The sequence below is a fragment of the Struthio camelus genome, chromosome 2 (assembly GCF_040807025.1).
Source record: "Struthio camelus isolate bStrCam1 chromosome 2, bStrCam1.hap1, whole genome shotgun sequence".
NCBI classification, from domain to species: domain Eukaryota; kingdom Metazoa; phylum Chordata; class Aves; order Struthioniformes; family Struthionidae; genus Struthio; species Struthio camelus.
The window spans coordinates 15,355,236-15,370,998 of record NC_090943.1 but is presented as its reverse complement, the minus strand read 5'-3'; the positions used below and the strand labels follow the sequence as shown (position 1 = coordinate 15,370,998).

Below are 15,763 nucleotides of genomic sequence, written 5' to 3'. Positions count from 1 at the left end.
TCACGGACAAATGGATTATACAGCTAACTTCTCCATTGCTTGACAGGCAAATCTGTACCTAGAAAATTTCTAGTTGTAGAAATAACTTCTAGCTAATAATGACAGTTTTGTTACAAAGCGTTATTTGACTTCCAAGTGAACCCATAGGTTTCCTGATCCTACCTCCATTTAGGATTGCACCTTTAACTCCCCTGCTCTGGTAAATTTAAGGACTTAGGGCAGGCCAATCGCTTCTCAAGAAAAAAAGGAGTGTCCTCTCTTGCTCATCCATGCCTGAGTGTTGGCATTGTCTTCCTTCTATGACGGAAAATGCTGATGCAGAATAGAATAAAATTCATAACCAGCTATATATCTGCTGTACAAAGTTGAGAGCTGTTTGGCATCACCCAAGACTGAGGGTCTGGGTAAAAGATGGTAGCTGAGTAATACAGGTGCAGTTTGCCTTAGGTGCAAACTGTTTCTGCTCTGAGCTTAATGTTGCAAGGACTTGCATAGCTTTCAGCATGCCGACTGGTTGAAAGTGTTTATGTATTGAATTATCTGCCGTGATTTCAGTTCAGTAAGTAAGTGCCTGATTGTTTTTTTTTTGTGCCTTTAAACTCTATGAGTTCAACAGTTGCCCATTTCAGTGGCTCTCAGCCTAATATATGTCTTCTTAGATATGGAATGTAGAACAGGTGGGTATCTGTGCATGGGGAGGTCTTCCTCTTCTAAATCTAAAGCCAGTCACAGTCTCCCCTATTTCTGCCAAAAAGCTTCACTTATTTTTAGTTGCCAAGACTAATCACGTGCTCCTTAAATCAAGAGTTTCAGCTGCTTCATATCTCTGTTGACTTTCTGAAACATTCAGCTTTGCCTGGACAATTTCTGCATACTGACATACTTTTCAGTATGAGGGTATATACTAAGCTGAAAAAATTAAATGATAGTATAAAAATTTTAATGGGACTCACTGACATGGTTCTAAATATTCATTCCTTTTCCTGTGCTGACTGAAGAGTCATGGGGGTATTGTGCACGTGGATGCGTGAATTTAATTTTGAAAGGTGGAATGCTAACACATGAAAGTGAAGATTAAGCATCAGCTGACTAGTTACAGTGCTGTCTGTGGTCTAGAAATGGAAGATCCAGGGAGGACTGCAGGAAGTGCTTCTGCTCAGGAGCCTGAATAAATTCCCTGTATTTATTATACTGAAGTCCTGTCTCCCCCGCAAGAGATGCCAAAGGGAGTTTCTTTGTTTGGCAGATACCTTATTAGTGGTGTCCAGAGGCTGTATCACTGATAAAGGGAGAATTTGTAGTACTTTGCAGGCTGATCAGGCAGCAGAATTAAACAGACCAGCCATGCTCAAATTAAAGATGCTTTCACCCTCCAGCTGCTTTCTAACACACAACAGTTGTGCAGGTATATCTTGAATCAAATGGCTGGGGTCATTTTGTAGTGTGAAAGGGGTATAAGTAGCAGCTGCTAGTTTATGAACATTATTTGTAGCTGAAAGAACTGATATCCCTAGTTTTTGATCCCTTAATTAGATAGAATTTTAAAAAGTTATGTTTTCTAACTGACTTGGAAATTGCAGAATGTGTATTTCAGAATGACGTTAAAAAGCTTGTAAATTCCCTTCAGAGCTTAGTGCTCCTAAATTGGTCCCCAGTGGTAACTTTGAGAATGAGATCGATTACAGAAGTTCATAGGGCTTGTGGAGTCACAGCTTTACTTTGCTTAGGTCGATCTTCAGGCGGAGGTGTGAATGCAGTCTGCTGTCCTGCTCACTGTGGACCAGCAGCTGAGGATCCAGAGAAGAGTGGGAGACTGATTACCTGCAAGAAAGAGAGACATTGCCTATGGAAAAAAATGGATTACAAGTATTAAAAGGAATAGACTGAGGCTGGATACATAATAACAGTCTTCAACTATTTAGAAGACATACTTTTCTTCTCATACCGTCTTTTCTTCAGGTCCGTGGTGGCTAAGCAAGAAGAAAACTTCAGCAAGGAAGTTTCCAGTTAGAGGTAAAGCAATGTTCTCTTCTTATAAAAGAGGTGAATAGACTTCAATAGAGCTCCTGGGAAGAAAAGTTAGCTTTCCATTTTTGGGGATCTTCAAGAACAGGCCAAATGAAAAGAAGTGTCCTAGAGCAGAGGGAGTAACCTGATGACTAAGAATTTTCCTTGGTCTATTTTCAATAATTCTAATATAAACTAAAAAAGTTACAGGAGAGCTTTCAAATTAAGAAACGAGGAAAAGCTGATAGAATAGATAAGCACATAATTCAAGATTTTTAACCTAACGTAAAGTGATTAAACCTCTCAATTTTTAAGGAAAAAGATATAACAGAAATTGATAAAATCAAGCTTGGAAACAGCAAAGAACAGAATAGACTCATTGGAAAGTAGTTTTGATGTTTTTTGGAAAGCTTAGAATCAAACAAAATAAATAATCTAATTATCAACAAGTGATGCAGAATTCCCATGCATGGAAAATCCTAACCTGAAGTGAGAAAAATATCCTTTTGGGCTTTTATATTAACTATTTGATACAAAATTTAAGAGTGACTATGAGAAGGGGTAGTTCCTGATGCAATCTTGTGGAAGCCTGGGGATCTATCACAAAATATTATTATAAAGAACAAAAATGTAACACTACCCTAATGTACTAAAACTCAATAAACTGGTGGTAGTGAAAAATAAAAAAAATCCTCTATCATATAAATCCCAAAAGGAAATTTACATAAAATTAGGGCAGCTTATTGAGAGGGACAGTTAAAATGATAAATATGCTGGTTACATAAAAGACAATGTTACTTACTTAGAATAAATGTATGCTATCTGCCTAAAAAGACTTGAAAAGAAACAGAGAGAACTACACAGAATTACAGAATAGCTGGGGTCAAAAGGGACTTCTGGAGATCATCTAGTCCAACCCCCCTACTCAAGCAGGGTCAGCTAGAGCCGTTTGCCCAGCACTGTGTCTGGTTGAGGTTTGAAGGTCTCCAAGGATGGAGACTCCACAATCTCTCTGAGAAACCTCTAGTGTTCAAGCACCCTCACAGGAAAAAGTTTTTTCTTACGTTCAGATGGAACTTCTTATGTTTCAGTTTGTGCCTGCTGCCTCTTGTCCTGTCACTGGGCACCACTGAGAAGAGTTTGGACCCATCCTCTTTACTTGCTCCCCTCAGATATTTACACCCATGGATAAGGTTCCGCTGAGCCTTCTCTTGTCCATGCTAAACAACCCCAGCTCTCTTAGCCTCTCTTTGTGTGAGAGATGGTCCAACCCTTAATCATCTTTGTGACCCTAACATACCTGGCATAGTTCAATAGCAGAACAAGACAGACTAGTAGCAGAAATCCAGGCAAGCAAAATTTTTTTCATTAGTGTTAACTCTGGGACAAGGTAGGGAGATTCTTTTGCAGTCCTGGCATTTTTTATGTGGGATGACTTGGAGGAAATATCTGAAAACCATGTATTAATAGGACATGATTTAGTACAAAGCAATACAAAGAATAGTAACAATTTTTCATAGCTGTTCATCCACAGCTTCTAAAGAAACTTAAGGAATGTGTGGACACTGCAGTAGTATATAACCTATCTCTACATTGACCTCTGTACTATGGGATTAGAGGGTGCAAACATAACAGCAGTGTCTAAAATGGATTCCAGAGTTACGAATCAGTAAGTCTGTTTTCCTTACTAGGAAAAATTGATGTAAACAGTAATAGATAAGAGAAAGAATACACAAACAGATACATATGATCTAATGGGAAAGAGTCACCACAGCTTTTGAAGAGAAAAGTGTCTCCTCACGAATCCATTAGAGTTCTTTGAAGGAGTAAAGGGTCATGTGGATAGGCTTGCCCTGGTTGATATTGCATACTTAGGTGTCCCAAAAGCTTTATCAGGAGCTCTTAGTAAAGGTTCTTAAGGAAATAAAGCTGTCAAGGGATGAAAAGTATCCAAAAAGTTAAGAGTAGAAATAAATGGTCTTTTTTCAGAATGGAATAGGATTACTGCTGGAATATCACAGGACTTGTTCTGGAACTCGTGCCATTCAAGATATTCCTAAGTAATGTGGAAAAAGCAGTGAAGTGTTAGGTGAAAAAGGTTGGTGATGATATCAGATTGTTCAGAGTCATAAAAAACTAAAATAGAGTCTAAAGACTGATCCGATGATACTGAATGACCGGGCAGACAAAATTCATGTTGATAAATGCAAAGTAATGCACATGTGGAATATACAGTCTAATCATATATACAGAATGGGGGGCTTTAAATTAGGCTCAGGAAGTCCCTAAACTGCTGACTGCCAGAAGGTGGGAGATTTATGGGGAAATATCATTGTATATATGCCTTATATTTTATACATTCTCCCTAAACATCTGCTACTGGCCAGTGTCAGAGACAGGAAACTGAGCTAGGTGGACCTTTAGTCTGACTCAGTGCAGCTGTTCTTATGTTCTGGGGAATGCAAGAGAAAGAAAGGAAATGTGATTTTTTTAACAGTTGAGACTGCAGCTAAAACTGAACAGAATTCCATAAGACAGGGGAAAGCACTACTTTAGCTCAAGGGCTTTCTCTGCTGAATTTCAAAGGTCTGCTGCAAACACTTCCATTGCAAAGGTACCTCAGGAAAAGGTCATAATCTTTCATAATTGAAAAGCAATCTAAATGTAAGGGTTGCTTCTCATATTTAATGCTGTTGATCATGCCTTAGAACAGTACTTCTCATAATAGCTAAGATTTTTTTTTTTCCTAAGAAAAGCAAATCTATATTGACTGGCCAGATGAAAAATAATCTGTTATAAAAGCCGGACTGGTCATCACTCTTATCTTAGTGCAAAGAGGGAAGAAACAGGGAACCATAGCTCTGCTCTGTGAAGAGGTAAGAGGTAATTGCTATTAATGCCTGTGAAGTTGAGGGAAAGATAGCCACTGGAGCAAGGGTGATGTCGACCCAATCTTTCTTTTGTGATCTGCACAGCAGAAAAGCCATAGTGAATTGAGCAGTTTTGTAATGTTTGTACATGAGGTTCATTGCAGCCCAGATTCCTCCTGCTTATTTCCAAACACTTAACAATATGTCTAAATTACAGATCTGGTCAGTACAAAACACAGGTACCTCTAGAAGCCGAAGCAAGCTCGCATAATGTCGGAATTGATTTCTGGCTTTTTGCTTGCTTAGAAAAAGTAGTGGATAACTGAGGTTTTAGTTTAGATATATGATTTAAGCATCTAAAATTAGGTGGGACAAATCCATGCCTATGAATGCTTTGTTTTCCTCCACAATGAGGTACTTGAAGAAACAAAATCCAATCCTTAATCCCTCCACTGCAAAGTGATCATTTCACTCTGTGTTTTAAGCATATATTCTATGTGAAAATTGGAAAGAAATTCTTTATTGATTCCAACAGCTGTTATTTTGGTGAATTACAGTGGAAGTTTAATATAGAGAGACATGTAGAGAAAGACAAAAAAATCACAAATTGATTTTACAGGTTTTGTAATGGAGTAGAAATGCTTTAAAGTTCAAAGTCTGCAACAATACCTTTGTCTCTTAACTGTGATACACAGGACCCCGAGTTTTTGGAAGCCACTGCAGTCAGAAGGGGTAACACTACCCAAAAACCTTCCAGACTTTAGCCCCTGTATACTTTGGACCTGATTCATCAAAAGCTGCTTGTTCTCAAGGGCATTCTAAAAGCTTTCTTGGCATTATTAGACTCTTGGGAGTAGGTTACTCTGTATAGGGTTGGTGGATAAAGGCTGGTTGATGCATAGTCTGTCCTTGAGATTCTCAGTCACTTCCATTTATTACACTCCAATTAGGTAGAATGATAAAATTTTAAAGTCGTAGCTGTCTGATAATTTGTTGTGAAAACCATCACCTGTGAGTGGTGGTTGTATCTTCACTTCAGGAAGAGGATTAGTTTGGATGAGTATTATCTTTCAGATCAACTTTCACTAAAAAATATTTATACAAGTTCCTGTAGCTCAGGAATCTTCTCTAAATCTAGTTAAAACACGTGACTACAATAGTTTTGTTCTTTATATATGTAGTAAGATCCTAAAAGGTTGAGGCATTAATTCCATCAATTACATATAAGATTTTTTCTTTCATTTTTCCTAAAAGCACATTGTTGTGCAAGGAAACTCAATTAGCAGAGTATGTTAATTGTGGGCATGGTATGCATTTCTTCTTTGGTGGATCTTACTTATGGCAGCATCAGATAAAATGATTAGCAGGAACCATGCCATAGCAATGCAGGTCTCTCCATTTACCTGAAGAGTAAGCCTTCTGCTGTCTTGACAGCTGTGTAAGACTGTCAGCCAGAGGCAAAGAATCCTAACTTGCACTCTAATTTGGTTGGAAGTTGAATGCATGGTACAGACATTACCTCTAGCCAAACAGAATTGAGTCAACATGTTGATTGCTTGAATAAATAAGCAGCTTTTAAAGACAGAGTGTTAACATAAGACTCAAACTGCCTTTCCCACTGCTGTTTGTTACAAACCCAAACCACCCATTCTCACTGGAGTAGTGTCTTCTCTGAGTCTCTGTGGATTGCCCAGGAGCTGTGCATGCTTGTAAGGAAGCTATGCAACCTAAATATCTTCCTCTTATACTCTGAAATCCTTTAATAATCTGTACAGCACGTACAGCAAATGCACAGACAAGGCAAGCTCACCAAACTGTCTCTCATCCACAGATGAGCACTGGGCTGCGAATGAGACATTGGACAGCTGTCTATGCATACGTTTAGCCCCAAATTTCTCTGCTTGACTGCCATTTTAAAAGCCCACTGTGCTGGTTTCTGTGATGTTTGTCTCCTACTTACCTGGAAAGAACTAACAATGTTGTTCATGCAGTGTTATTAACTCTGGCTGTGTTTGAATTAGCTGTCACAAGAAAGTGGAGTTAAGCTGCATAAATGTATTTGTGCATAGGGCGAAGGGATTCTTTACCTGCTATAGGAAAATCATAAATTTTAAAAGAATCTTTGGAGGTATCTTGACTGCTGTGGTGGCACATGCTTGGCATATGAAATGCCGGACACTTATGCCAGTGCATGTTCCTAATTACAATCTCCTTATCATAAACAATTACCATTAAATGCAGTGCATGGTGGAGAGGGGGAGGAGAAGGAAACCCAGGTAGGATTGTTTGGAGCTGCATGAGTCTGTATTTGCCTCAGGCTTAGTTAGCTGTCAAGAAAACCCCTGGAGCACCCACAATTCACACGCTTTACAGCTGATAGTAATCAATAAAGGCAACAAGCTCAGGCGGGGGAAAATGGGCAAACGCGTTGTCCTCTTGACCATTGCTGGATGAAACTGTGCACTGCTGAGTAATCATAAAGAGATTAGGAGTCAAAAACACATGCCAGCTTTAGGGATCTGTAAGTGGTGTACGAAACTTGATTATGAGGTGACCACTTTGTTTGTCTAATGTCTTATCTTCTGTGAGCAATGAAGACCTTGTTTTTTTTGTGTCCTTTGGGCTGCTGTGTTTCTTTACAGAAGGACACTCCCTGGAGGAGGGAAAAGGTACAAAAGGTCAGACGACTGCTTGATGAACATCATTGACTAACAGTGCGGATTGGCAGTGCTCTCAGCAGCTCCTGGTGAGAGTGAGTATCACAGAGAGAGTGATGTATGGAACAGAAAGTTTCATGCTCACTAATGTAAAAGCTAAGGCCTGTCATACTGCAGGCAAACCCAGCTCCCTTTTTACCGTAGCCTTCGAGCAGACCAATAATATCGGTGTATTTAGTCGGTTTATCTACTAAAGCGAGGTTGATTCTGCCATCCTTTGCAAGGCTTTGTGGTGAACTGCAGAGGGTAGGACCACTGGCGCAAGCTGATAACTGGTGCCTTCTAATGCCAAAGGAAAGGTGGAATTAACGCTTGGGACAGAGGATCTCCAGAAGTCATTGGAAGCAGGATTTAAAATGGCTCTTTCTGCATATGTCAAAAGCTGCTAGACCCCTCAGGAAAGTGAAAATTTGGATTTCTTGGCAGGTAATCATCATAGCTCTGTTTTTAATAAACAAGTTGCCTCTGTGCCTATGAGTTGCCTTCTTCCATTTTGGAATTCTACACTTGTGTATTCTTAAGCAGACAGCTCATACTTCTGTGCTTGAAGTTAGTCTGTTTTTAGTTGATTGACATTTGAGTGCTTTTGAGCAAGGACAAGATTCTGACACCAACTTAAATCTTGCAAACCCAAGTATCTGCTTACTTGACTGGCTGAGCTTATCTTTATATCACATTCATCCCACTGCAGGGTGTATGTTTACTTAGCATTTCTGCCTCTCGCCACCCAGAGAGGGTGGGCATGCAGCCAACTCATTACCGACCTTCCTGTCAGAGTGTCCATCCTTAGAAGGACTGACTGTATTAAAACCTTGTTGCTGTGGAAAGTTGCTGAAATCCAGTTCCTTAGAAAAGAATCATGTACAAATATGGATTTTGTTGGGGCTTTATTCTGACTGCTTTTAATATAAGAACAAAAAGGCCAAAAGTGAAATTGAGAGAAAGGGCAAGGAAAGGCCAGTAAACTATGGAGAAGATCCTAGTTAACGCTGTCATTTAACAATAAGTGGTTGTGATTCTGCCTTATTTAACTGAATGGCAACTTACTGAGTCAGACACCTTTGTTCCCTGAGAAGAAAACTCACAAAAAAAAAGTGTTGCATAATTTGATCCTATGTCGATGGCGACTATAGATATATTTCAGCATAAAGGTAAGGGGCAGCATTTGTTCGTCTTAAGTCATATCTTTGTTTCTGTTTTGAGACAATAGCCGGTCTTTTTAGAGGAGAAATTTCGAAGGGAGGAGTTTTCTTATTCAGTCTGGTTTCTTGAGATCATGATGAGCTATCGTAAACAGCTGGAGTGTGGTCAACTTCTTCCAGTTGTACTTGGGGTGGGATTCAGGAGAGGCATGTCTTCTTTAACTTATGCCAAGTGCCGTTAGTCCTATAATCGAAAGCATTTACCATGGAGTTCATATCTGTTGCATGAGCTGTGATACTCCTTCTTTAATTTTTCTCATTATTATAAAGATACATTTTAAATTTAGGAGGATAATGAGAAGAGATGAAAGTAAAGCCTCTGAGAAAGATTGAGTGACTATCGTTTTCCTCCAGATTTCTAACATCAAAATGGCTACTGTGAAAAGCTTTTCTGTAAGTATATTGGAAAAAACTGGGTTTGGGGGAAAAGGATAAACTGAGTGATGAGACCAAAAGAGCTACTCCATTCTGTGAAATTTCCAAGTCTAAGCCTTTTATTTTTTTCAGCGAGATATGAAAACAAGCATTTCTAAATTGTCACAGGCAGCTGTGAGTTAATATCAATCCTCTCTCCCAGCAATCCAGTGGCTAAGGTGTTCCTCCAGCAGGGTGATCCCAAATGGAGGGCTTGGTCTGCCTGGGCTGGTGGTGCAACTTGGGTCTCGCAGGCTCACGCCGCTCCTCTGGCTCCTCTCTGTTGCCCAGATTTTCCATCGGGACCTGACAGTCCTCACTGACAACAATTAATTGTAACCAATATGTTTTCTTTGAAAGGCTTTATTTTGAAAAGTTATCTATTCAGATAAAAAAGAAAGCATTTAGTAAAAAACCAACCCTCCCCCTGAAATTCCCTCCCCCCAGCTGGCTCTGACTGAAAATATGGAAAGCAGAGGCTTATAACGGAGTAAAAAGAGGAATTAAAAGCTTTCCTGCTCTAGCCTCTTAACGTACAAAGGACTGATGTTGGAATATACTGTGAGAGCTTGTTCTGGACTTGCTTCTACTTTATACCAATGTCTCAGTAGGGTACTTTCTAGCGTTTTGCTCAGAAAAGTTGATTGAAATGGCAACAAAATGTAAACTGCAGTCTAGATATTCTGTCTTCAAAACCAGGAACCTGTTTCTCCAGGGTCTTTTGCTCTGCATGATCCCTCTTACTTCTCTTTAGTCTGCCACCGTGTTATTGTCTTACTTGTATCCTGAGATGGAGTTAATGGTAACACAAGTGCAAGAAATAATTTTCTAGCCATTTGCAGGTGGACCAGGCAGCCTTAACCTGAGTTCACATGAAATCATGCAGACTCAGGGAGTCTGAGATAGTCACATCTTTTAATTCAAAATCATATAAAACAAGCCACTGCATAGTTTTGCAGCCTATGCCAGTTGCTTCATGATAGAGGCTACTACAGGAGCAGTTCCCTGCAAAAGACACCTTTATTAGATTTGCAATTTGACTGTGCACCTTTTAAGTTTTTTTTTTTTGGCAGAGGCTGTATCTGTTGTCTGTTTCTAACCTCTTGTGGTTGAAGGTTATAATAAAGACTGAATATTTCATGGACGTTCTGTGTGCTTAAACTTTCTGATATATCTGCAGAATTGACAAAATTTTTGACTTCAATCTTATAATTAAAAAAATAAATGCATAACTTTATCTATTTATAACTTTCTTGAAGAGGTAGGACTAAGTTAATTAAAATACAATTAGTTTTTCTTGGATTTTTTTTGAAAGACAGTTTTTTTTTTTTTTACAACTGTCCTAGTGAAAATGAGCTTTGAAAACTGTCAACTAGCTAAAAATGAACTTAAAATATTGTAGTTCCATGATTATCTTCTCTCTTAGATTTAAATATACTGAGAATTTCTTCATTTGAAGAGACCAGGAGCACCACAAGCAGATTTAAACTTCTTCAAATGCAAAAGCCATTTTCTAGCTGATATTTTTCCCTAATTGAAGACTTTTGAAAATATATATTTTATAATAGTTCTGGAGCCATAAAACCAGCTGGGAATGTTTGGGATGAATAACTACTTCAGAAGTTAGCCAAGTTCAAGGGTATTCTTATCTGCTTTAGTGTTCCAGCCACAATTTCACATAATTCTGTTACTCCATAAAGTTGACATCTCAAAACATATTTCTGACCACTGTAAGGCAGCTTTTCAAGTTCACACATGAAACCCCCTCAAGTGTAATATGCTGAAGCAGTTTTCAGCTGGTTTAGTTTTAGTATACATGGAATGTAGCCTTTCCACCATTGTGGGATTTACCTTATTATTATTTCTTTTCTGCTAGGACCTGTTCAGGCCTCTTTTCTCAGGCAGGAGTCCTAGTGGGAGTAGAACTGAACATTTGCTTAAGTAAGGAGTGCTAAATTAGGTAAATATGAGGTGGAAGAATTACCGCAACATACCCAAGAGAGTTATAAATTAGCAATTGCAAAATATGACAGTTTGCAGTGCAAGGAATCTGTCTCTCTCCTATCAAGCTTGGCGATGTAACCCTGGCAGGGAAGTTAGGTTTACTAGATACTAGTTTGCAACTAGTAGAATACAGAGCAAGCTGATGGAAGAAAACTTGACAGTCCGGCACCAGTATGTTCTGAGGCACAGATGGTTTTTCTTTTCTATAAATGAACCATGTTTTTTTAAAGCTGGCAGAAACTGTGTTAGAAAAATTTCCAAGCTCAGTAGCAGCACTTCTGTGCACAGCTGTGGCTTGCATCTGTCAAAGCTTGTCTCAAAGCAGTGGAGACGACTCAAAAGTTCCATCCACAGCACAGGACGTAAGTACTTGGCTACTAACATCCTGTACCTCATAGCTTTTGGCTGACTTGTCTGCTGGAGGTAGCATACAGGGCACTGAATATCATAAGAATATGTCAACATATTCAGTGCATTATTATTTATCATTTTATTACAATGGGCGTCAGTTAAATTCCTTCCTGGTTTATCCTCCTACTGTATTCTCTTTATTATTTTACTGCATTGAAATCCCATGAAGAGAACACTAATCTGTGATGTCAATGCTGGGAATTTCAACCTCATTCTAATTACAAAAGTTCTTTTGTTTCAGGCAGCTAAGTCGTCGTCTTTTTCACTTACCTTGGATACTCAACCCGTGACTTGAGAAATCCAAACACTTGTACACAGCTTTAATGGATTGTAGCCTACAAGTTTGTTCTTCGTGCTATAACTTCCTGAAGTTAAGTAATAAATTACTTTGTTAGGCACTCAAAAAATTGTGCAAGGAGACTATTAATGTTATCGCATTAATGCTAGCCAAAATGTCTCCACCTGAAGCTGTATATAGAAATGAAAATCAAAGGCTCAGTGAAATATAACAGACATCACTGAATGATAGATTTACAGTGACTGTCTTGGATAGCTTTCTCTGAGATTTAAAGCCAATGAATGTATTTTATCTGATTGTAACTTTTCCAGGAAAATAAAAGCTATGCATACCGTGTATGCTCCTTCAGACTTTACAGTACCAACTGTTTTGGCATAGTTACTAACACAAATGAGTTATTTTTCTCCTACCTGATGAATACCATAGTAATTTCTGTGACCAGAACACTAGGGATTGTGATTATCTGCTATCGGCTAACAGTTATTTCCTGCTACTGAAAGATGCTTGCCAAATAAGTTTTTGCAAACTACATACAGAACTCCTTGTTTTGGTGTCTCATGATACTACTGAAAGACTCCAGGAACTGAAAAGGAGAAAATTTTCTAAATCCTTGGTGAGCGATTAGCATAATTATGATAAAAAATATTTAAATCAGTAATGGAAGATTTGAATCTATCAACAATCGTGACCACTCTTTTTTATCCTTAGTTTTTGTTCTTACCCGAATTTACAAAGTGGTAAATTTATAATGTTTTACCTGAATCAACAGATCTCTATATCTCAACAAAAACGGTTGTTACGCATGGTGTACAATATTTCATGATAGTCTTATTATGTACGAGATAAAATACTTTCGTAGTTTTATTGTAGGCTATTGCCTGTCCACCTCGCTTTTGAAAGCAGATGCATCTTACGAGTTCTTAAAACAAATTTATAAGATAAGCAGTGCAAAGATAGGTTTATGCCATGCTGTATCTCTTCTGTGGCTGGCTGTAGAATTTCCTTTCTGCTTTTTTAAACTATATTTTAAAATAAATATAGTCTTTAGGTGCCAGTGTTTTTGAAAAAATAGGCCAGTGGATTGGATACCTATAAGAAGAATTGTTTAAGAGGGTATCTCAGTGTCCTTTTGTTGCTAATCCAGCCTATAGAAGGGTTAAATAAGTGTTCAGTTTATATGTGTGTAAATAGGAAGATTTTTTTAACACTGTATTTAAAGCAAAGCGTTTGATGCAGCACATAATCTTCTTTCTGTGCAATACTACCCCTCATTCTATGGAGCCATATTTCATTAACTGAATTAATATTTATTCCTTGTAGAGGTTTTAGACAATAATATTATTTTTGATAACCCAATCAGTTCAGTATGTAAAACTTCTAACAAATCTAAATGAAATTTCAGTCATTCAGCCATCCTCTGCTTCTCTCTGGTCAGCACTCTACATGGCAAAGGGAACAAGTTTTGGCAAATGAACAAGGCTGGTGTTGAGGTGAAGAATGTTTTTTCCTCATTTTTACTGTAAGTTTCCTTTCTTTTTTTTTCCTGGATTGCTTTCTTTTTAAGGTGAAGGGTAAAGAAGCTTTCAATCTCCAGCCTCCAATTATAAGGAAAAGATAGCTGAAATCTGTAAAAAGTGAGCACTGCATATGTCCCTTGTGTGTCTATGTATATGCTTCTTATCCATCCTCGTTACTGGCAGCACTCTGATGAATGCTATTAATTTAGACATTTAAGATTTTAAATATCATCACTCCAAGAAGCATTTCTCCCCAAAGAATGAAACTTCCGGAGGTCTGGAAAATAATATTTGGTCTTGGTTCCTGTCAATCACATTCAGATCCAGATGTGATATCGCTGAATGATGTTAAATTAAGGAAGGATTAATAAGCGGGAATGAAGTCCTGCTGTTTGGCACGTTTGTGGACACCACTTCTACTTACGAAAGTTTCAAGTCTACGCGCTAACTTATTTTCAGACTTAATGAACTAAAATTACTGTTGTTCTATTGTGATGCAGTCTTAGAAAAAAATGAAGAAAACTTTCTGACTGCCTCCTCCTGTCAGGTAAGACATTTGTTACATCTACATAAGTCTAAGTCTTGAATTCAATGGTTATATCTAACCACCTCAAATTCCTTGGTCAGGACACTAAGAGAAAAATGAAGCAGTGAAATGGATCTCTATGCCATACTGATTTGAAAGTCGAAGAAACGTTGGGTTTTTGTTTGTTTTTATTTCAGATCTTCTTATTGAGAATGTATCAAACTGAAATTAAATGACCCTGATAATACTGACACAACGTTGTATATAAATGAGCTTGCCTGGATAGAGTATAGAAAAGGTGCCTAACTGCATAATGTTTCCCTCTGGCCAGCCCAGCAGCTGACCTCACTGCTGCCAGTGTGATGGGAAGGTCCCAGGCCCTCACTGCGCTTTGAGTTCAGTTTCTGCTGGGGCCTTTTGGCTTTACTTTTTCTGGAAATGACTCAATTCCTTGTGATAATAAGCAGTGGGGGAGCGAATGGGGAAAGGAGAGAGAACTTAGAGAGGAGAAACCTGTAGGAAACCAGTTTCTCTTGTAGCTGATGCCAGTCAGACAAAGAGAAAGGACTCATTAACTATAAACCACCTCTATGGGCAAAAAGTATGAGTTCTCCACCATAAGAATCGAGGAGCAAAATATGAATCTGATAGCATGACAGACTAATTTTTTGTATGTCTTGTTCTTCTGGGATTTGGTTCAGCCATATATCATTATATAGGGGAGGTTCAGTAAGTCAGGACAAAGAAGAGAGGGGACTTTTTAAGATAAATATAGATACAAATAATAAATACCATTATTTAATCAGACTGCTGAACATAGCTGAGATTCAGGAATTCTCTCACTTACAGACAATCAAATATAAGATGTTTTGGGTTTCTGTCACATCCATAGGGTTTTCTACATAACTTCCAGCCCCAAGTCTGAAGAGATCATAGATTGGCTGCAGAATGATCTTTTCAATATAACTAGCTAATTGTTTCAGTAGAACAAACTAATTGGAACATTTCAAAGAATACTTTCAACATAATTCAGTAGATGATTTTCATATTTATGTTTTTGAACCTCTTGTAATCACATTTTCAGTTTTTCCTGCTAATTTTTCTTTGCATGAAGACCAGAAACAGCCAATATAGAAGAATAAATAAATAAATGAACCAGTGTCTTTTATAACCGCATGAATGTGGGAACCAGAGCTTTAATTAAAAAGCTGATCATAATGGAGCTTGCCGTTCAGTATACTTGACTATATGTTCTGGGCCAGATGAATTCCCTGTTGAAGGGCTTGCTGCCAGCAGCGATCAGCATGGATTTCTAGAAAATCTTGGGAATGATTAAATATCCGCCCCTCACGCCATGGAAAAAGAGGTCTAAATGCCTGAGTATACACACACACACACACACACACACAGACACACACACACACACGTGCAGAGACGATTACGATTCATCAGCAGAAGCAACTGCAGAGATTTGTACAGGTCATTCCAGCATCAGCAGGAGTGTTTTCATTGGGGAAGGAAAATGCTTGGGGCAAAGGAGTATTCTGGCAGCAGTAGTACTTTGAGTGGTGGATGAACTGTTTTTGTTTCTGTATATTTTTCCCAGTGATGCTGCAATAATAGAAATGCACTGATCTTTTTCAGAGCATTTTTGAAAAAAAATGCAAGTCTGAGACAGGTTTGCTTTTAGTATCTGAATCAGAGCTAACAGTCTTGAACTGCTAACCGCTTAGAACGACACAGACATGAAAGGGATGTGTGTATCCTTTCACCATGCTGAGATATCGGGATAATTAT

General features: G+C 38.4%; 1 long non-coding RNA gene across 6 annotated transcripts in view; it reads left to right on the top strand.

Moving 5' to 3' along the window:
- LOC104150003 (uncharacterized) overlaps positions 1-15,763 on the top strand; it is a 189,912-nt gene that overhangs the window by 170,900 nt on the left and 3,249 nt on the right. For 2 of the 6 annotated variants that reach the window (XR_011139547.1, XR_011139548.1), the window contains 4 exons: positions 1,728-2,013; positions 7,520-8,020; positions 9,084-9,189; positions 11,867-13,987. This is a non-coding gene — a long non-coding RNA (uncharacterized lncRNA). The remainder of the gene's footprint in view (positions 1-1,727; positions 2,014-7,519; positions 8,021-9,083; positions 9,190-11,866; positions 13,988-15,763) is intronic. The other 4 variants (XR_011139549.1, XR_011139552.1, XR_011139550.1 and 1 more) reach the window with 4 other exon arrangements.